The following is a 6,898-nucleotide window of genomic DNA, read 5'->3' on the forward strand; positions in this document are numbered from 1 at the left end:
TTTATATTTAAAATGAGATGTTTATCCTGTATTTGATTATGTTTATCTGCAGTTAGTTACACGAATTAAGACATGGAGCTTTAATAAGTTGTACTTACGCACAATCTACTTGTAATATTGAATTTTAAGTAATATGCATTAATAAACTGTACTTTATGCATAAAAAATGGTTTTTAAGAGTTTTTGTCAAATGCTTTATAATATAGTATAAATATAAAAGCACCAATGATTTTTTATTAAATAAATATGAAATTTAAATTTATTGTATCACCCGATCGGACCTCGTCCATATCATTAACGATAAAGTTGTTACAATCATTGTTAATAGCAGCCATAAGAAACAGGGACATGCTATCAAAAGAATAAATTAGACTACAAGCGATGTCTAGACATTAAATGAGTCGGGTCATTCGCAAGACGGTTGATCTAATGAACGGATATGTAATCTTTCGAATTTAGAATGCCTCTAATATCCTTGATGGTATCACCAAGTTCCGAGTTGTTGACGGTCGTGGCATAGATCGCTTCCACAAGAACCTTGGCGTCGGTTTCAATGATGATATGACTATCGTATCGGCCGGACATCCAACTGAGTGCTTCACGAATAGCGATGGCTTCACATTCCCTAGTGGATGGGAGAAAGTTGCCAGGGGAGGCGAGAGTCGATATGAAGGTACCAAAGTTGTAACGAAGGACGACATTATCACCCGCTTTAGACTCCGAGTCAAAATCGCGGCATCCACGTTGCACTTAATAAACCCACGCCAAGGCGGGTGCCAGGCGGAGGAGAACGTTTGCTTGGGGAGTCTATGTGGTTGCGAAGTTGGGTTTTTTGAGCCGATCAAATCGGATAAGAAATGTCTAGCACGATGCACCATCGAATAAGGGTCACGAGGTCCATTTTCCAAATCACCTCGTTATGGTAGTACCAAATACTCCATAGAATCATGAGGAAAAGATATTGGGATTGGTCGGAGTTGTCAAGGAAGAATTTAAAAGTAAGCTCGTTAAAGGAATTGAACAAGAAAGTTAGTTCCTCAATCGAATCCCCAAGACCTGCTTCGTGCCAAACTTGCCGAACCAAAGTGCAACCCACGAAAGCATGCCAAACATTTTCATCATTACGATTTCAAAGCGGACAAACGGTCGAGATTGAAACTCCCCTCACTTGAAGGGCGCACCTAGTGGGTAAGACATTTCTAATGGCGCACCAAACAAATTTTGTTACCTTGCACGGGATGTTGGCGTTCCAAAGCCTTTTCCAGTCGCCATCAACAAAGAGATGATTTAGCGGAGCAATTAATTCGTGATAATACGACAACTAGATTTAACGGAATAAATCCCGTCATGGGACCAATGCCAAATGAGGGCGTCATCACGATTGTCGGAAGGAGGTGGTAGTTTGAGAATCCGGAGGCAGTCCCAATGGAGCTTTAATAAGTTGTACTTACGCACAATTACTTGTAATATTGAGTTTTGAGTAATATGCATCAATAAACAGTATTTCATGCATAAAAAATAGGTTTTAAAGGTTTTTGTCAAATACTTTATAATATAGCTTAGATAAATTGAATCAAGAAATCATGTTTTAGATTATTACCGTTAAACTTTTGGGGATATTGGATTAAGACTCTAGCACGAGGATGATTACTTGTGTGAGTTTAAGTTAATCAGGTTAGTCAGATTTGACATACATGAGATCAAATTCAATACAGGCCATTATATGACATATGGTTATATGGTTATATGGATCCTATTTTTTTTTGTAAAATATACTTCGTCAATTTGATTTAGTTTAACTAGAAGGGTACTCGTACAATGCAACGAGATACATCTCGATTTTAATGTTCTATTTTATTCTTTGTCTCTGTCGATGTTATAATATAATTTTATGTGTTTTTAAGAAAACAATAATGATTTTATTTTTGAATAAAAATATAAATTTGAAGATATCATAAAAATTTGAAAAAAATTATATCAATGCTAATATCAAATCAACTATTTAAAAATTCTCATTTTTTATATAATTTTTTTATTATAATTTTAATTTAAGTTTAATAATGAAATAATAAATATTTGGTTTAATAATATAACATTTTATAAAGATAATAATTAAGGGGGTGTTTGGTAAGAGATATTAAACAATAATTAATGAAAATGAAAATAAAAGAAATTGTTTGGTTTTTTATAGTATAACTATAATGGGTCCATTCCTTTCAGAAGCCCAGAAACCCAAATTTCCATTCCAGATTAAACTGAGGGGAATGAAAATCCATTCTCATTTTCATTTCCTGTCATTTTCATTTTCATACCCATTTTCATTTATTTGCCTGAACCAAACGCCCCCTAAGTATTCTAGTGGAACTCAATGATTATCCTAATTATATTTTATATTTTTTATATTTAAAATGAGATGTTTATCATGTATTTGATTATCTTTATCTGCAGTTAGTTACACGAATTCAGATATGGAGCTTTAATAAGTTGTACTTACACACAATCTAACATGCATTAATAAACAATACTTTATACATAAAAAATGATTTTTAAAAGTTTTTGTCAAATGTTTTATAATATAATATAGATTATGATTATATGGGCTTTAAATAATTTATTCATTAGATTTTGAATCTCAATTCAAGATTTATATGAATATAGGTATATGGCCCTAAACGATGTAAAGTTGTAAACCAAAGAAAAAGTTCAATGGTATATCCGGATTTGGATGTGCCCAATTATCAACGTCCTAACCCTGAGACCTAATCGTTCAACCAAAATTATGTTCTCTTTTGTTGAAACGGTGATCGAATCAGCCATCAATATTTCATTGAGTCAGACAGTGTTTATCAAAATTGTTTTTTAAGCATGTAATATTCATATATGATAAACGAAATTCATATACCCACCTTTGGTTGGAATGGAACTCTGGATCTGTAGGATAGTTGGGTTAGCAGATACCACTAGGCCCAATGCCCTTTAGTTCAAATTGTTTTCATCTGTAAATACTTGCTAGAAAATATTTGATGAACAATTATTTTCAATCGATGTTAGTCTAAGATAAATCTGTTACTCATACCATACTTTTACTTGGTCAATATATATTCAATTCGTATTGATAAACAACTGCTAATAAGTCAACTACAAAACATACAACGAAAATAGATACCCACATGCATGTACAGTGAGACCTAGTTGAAAAATGAAATCTACGTAAAAGATAAAATAAATTAAGCAAAATCCAGCCGATTCTTCTCGTCACATTGGCACATTTTTTTTATTGACCTGGATATCGAACTCGCTATGCGAGCCGACTAATCTCAGGACGACCACCTGCTTTGCAGATAGCCCGGAGTCACCGCATTTGAACCTCCGTGGCTACAAGGGGATTTGTATTTCTCCTTAGATTTGAACCTGAGACCTCCTGGTACTTTTGACCTTTGGAGCCAAGCTCAAACCAATCAGGCACCACCCTTGTGATTCACATTGGCACTTTTAGAAGTCATAGAGTTTGGAATTTATATATATAAGTATTTGAAAAATAATCTAAGCATAAAAATATAACGGGATAATTACAAATTAAACTTATGAAAACTAAATATAAAAACATGTATAAAATTTTACTAGAAACCAAAAATAAAACAAAATTAATAGATATATTTTATAATTATTTTAATTTAAATCTTTTGTACCAATTTTAACTTATATGTTTGATATACTTATTAAAACTAGAAGGGTACTCGTATAATGCAGCGAGATATATCTCGATTTTAATGTTTTATTTTATTCTTTGACTTTGTCAATGTTATAATACGGTTTTATGTGGTTTTGAGAAATCGATAATGTTTTTATTTTTGAATAAAATATAAATTTGAAGATATCATAAAATTTTGAATTTTTTTTATAAAAGTTCTAGTTTTTTTTTGTGTAACTTTTTTAATTCAATTTTTTTATTATAATTTAATTTAGGTTTAATAATGCAGTAATTTATTTTTTGTTTAATAATATAACTTTTTTGTAAATATAATTAATTACGTACTATGTCAGAACTCAATGATTATCCTAATTATATTTTAGATTTTTTATATTTAAAATGAGAAGATTATCTTGTATTTGATTATGTTTATCTGCAATTAGTTAATGAATTTAAACATGGAGATCTAATAAGTTGTAATTATGCACAGTTACTTGTAATCTTGAATTTTAAGTGATATGCATCAATAAGCAGTGCATCATACGTAATAAATAATTTTTAAAAGTTTTTGTCAAATGTTTTATAATACAGTATAGATTAAATACAACAGTTAAGGAATAATAAAAGAACAAGAATAAAAAATAAAAAAATGTAGACAAGAACACATGTTCTTGTTCAAGCACCTAGATTCTTATAAAATTTGTGATTAGAAAATAACATTTATCCTGCAATGAATGTTCTTATAAAAACTCCAACAATAACTTAAACGAGAACTTGCATCGTGAATGCTCTCAAATTCGAATGCAGTATTGAAGGGAATTATTGGTGTTCCTTTTTGTACCATTACAAATGTTTATTAAAAGAGGTCTTTAGTATTGATATATGTACTGGAAGGGTAGTCGTGTAATGCAGCGAGATACATCTCGATTTCAGTAGTTTGTTTTATTATTTGCTACTTTTGATGTTATCATATATTTTATATAGTTTTGAGAAAACGATAATATTTTTATGTTTCAATACAATGTAAATTTGAATATATCATAAAATTTTGAAAAAAATATATATCGATGTCAATATCAAATTAACTATCTAAAAGTTCTTGATTTTTTGTGTAATTTGTTTAATTTAAATTTTATATTATAACTTAATTTAGATTTAATAAGGAAGTAGTTTACTTTCGGCTTAATAATACAACTTTTTTGCAAATCTGTTAGAAGTTAATGATTATCTCAATTATATTTTAAATTATTTTTATATTTAAAATGAGATGTTTATCATGTATTTGTTTACATTTATCTGCAATTAGTTACACGAATCCGGACATGGAGATTTAATAAGTTGTACTATCGCACAATTTACTTGTAATCTTAAATTTTAAGTAATATACATCAATAAATAGTACATAATGCATCAACAATAATTTTTAAGAGTTCGTATCAGATACTTTATAATATTGTATAGATAAGAAAAAATGATTTTAAATTAAACTCTCATTTATATGTAATTTAAACATCTCTTTTGTTAATTTTCTTACACCTCAATCAATATTAAACCTTTTTACCCTGTTCATGTAAGAATACTATGAAGGACGTGCGTTTAATATATTATGGATGATTAAATTAAATTTAATCAAATCTAAACCGTTGATGAACATTTTGGATGGATAAGATTGATTAACAAAGTTAACACTAATTGTTTGGTTAACAAAAGAAAATGACTCTATATATGTACACACATATAGTCGAATCAAGATCAATCTTGACATCGTATATATGACAATGTGATTACTATATATACATAATATCAATTTGAAATTCTTTTAATTATGATAATATATTATTTATTTATTATTTATTATTTTTGTTTGTATTAATTAACATATTACATTATTAGAGATTTATTTTAATTATATTATGAAATATTAGTATGCCAAACATAGTCTAAATGTTTTAATAGACAGTTTTAGGAGTTAAAAATATGGAACCAAATGATTGTGTGTTTTATATGAAGGTGTTAGCATGTTATAACGTATTTGAGTATCTTAACAAGTTTTTTATGACACTTTTGAAATATTCTTTTTTTATATGACATTTTTGAGAAGTGTCGTATGAACACATTTTTATATCATATTTGTGTTTGTAATACATTTTTCAAATAATGTAATATAAAAGAACAATAAGATCTTTTGTTTCAAAAAATTTGCCCTAAAATCTTGTTAGGACGTCTGAAAATGTCTTGTCAACTTATTGTAACTCATTTACAAATTACGTGCAATTGCTTATTTCTTAGACATATTTGACGTTCTATAAAAATTGATTTCATGACAGTGAGAAATCTCATCTAACCCGGGTTCGAATCTGGGTGCTACCAAAGCCCGTGTGGCTATGGAGGTCCGAACAATCCAATAAACCAAACATTAGATTGAAATAGATATATAATATGGTAATTATAGATATTTTTAACACTTGCTTTTTTAAAATATTCAGAGTTTTTTTATTAAAAAAAAATAGAATATAATATGGTAATTATAGATAAATGTTGATACACTGAATATGCTTTAGGATGCTGTCGGAGTTGTTAGACATGTGATGTCGAGTTAACTCACCAAAAAGCCAAATACTGGTCGTTAAACACAATATCATAGATTCCCATAAATCTTTATTCCAATATTCCTATAATTATATTCCATCTATTTCTAATTATAAAATACTTGTATGATGTTATGTAATCATCCCAGTACCAGATCCATAATTTTTAACGTGAATCAAAGGCCCGTAAAATTATCCGATGTATTTTTATTTGAATTCCACCGTTTTCAAGGGATTTCTTTAAGTTTCTTGGTTGATTTCGATAGACTTTTTCGGCTTTTTGGTTGATGTTCTTTATATTTTTTAATACGCCGGAGCACTCCTCAAAGTTTACCGGTTAAACTTTTCATAACCCAAGAAAAATTCTATTTACGAAAATCAGTAGACTGGTTCTGCGGGGGGCCTTTCACAGGTATGCCCCTGATTCATCCCTTGGTATGCATTTTTGCTTAGTTTTTGTTCCCTCCATCTAACTGTTGTCAATTTCATCCGTTCGGTCAAGGATATTATGGTAATTTTGCATTTTTGTTTCATTTTCATCATCCTCATGCTTTGACCGATTTCCACTGGCTTGCACCAATAAACCATCCCAAAATCTTCACTACTACTCCCATCTCAA

This window comes from Cynara cardunculus (assembly GCF_001531365.2).
Source record: "Cynara cardunculus var. scolymus isolate 2C chromosome LG 5, CcrdV1, whole genome shotgun sequence".
Classification (NCBI taxonomy): domain Eukaryota; kingdom Viridiplantae; phylum Streptophyta; class Magnoliopsida; order Asterales; family Asteraceae; genus Cynara; species Cynara cardunculus.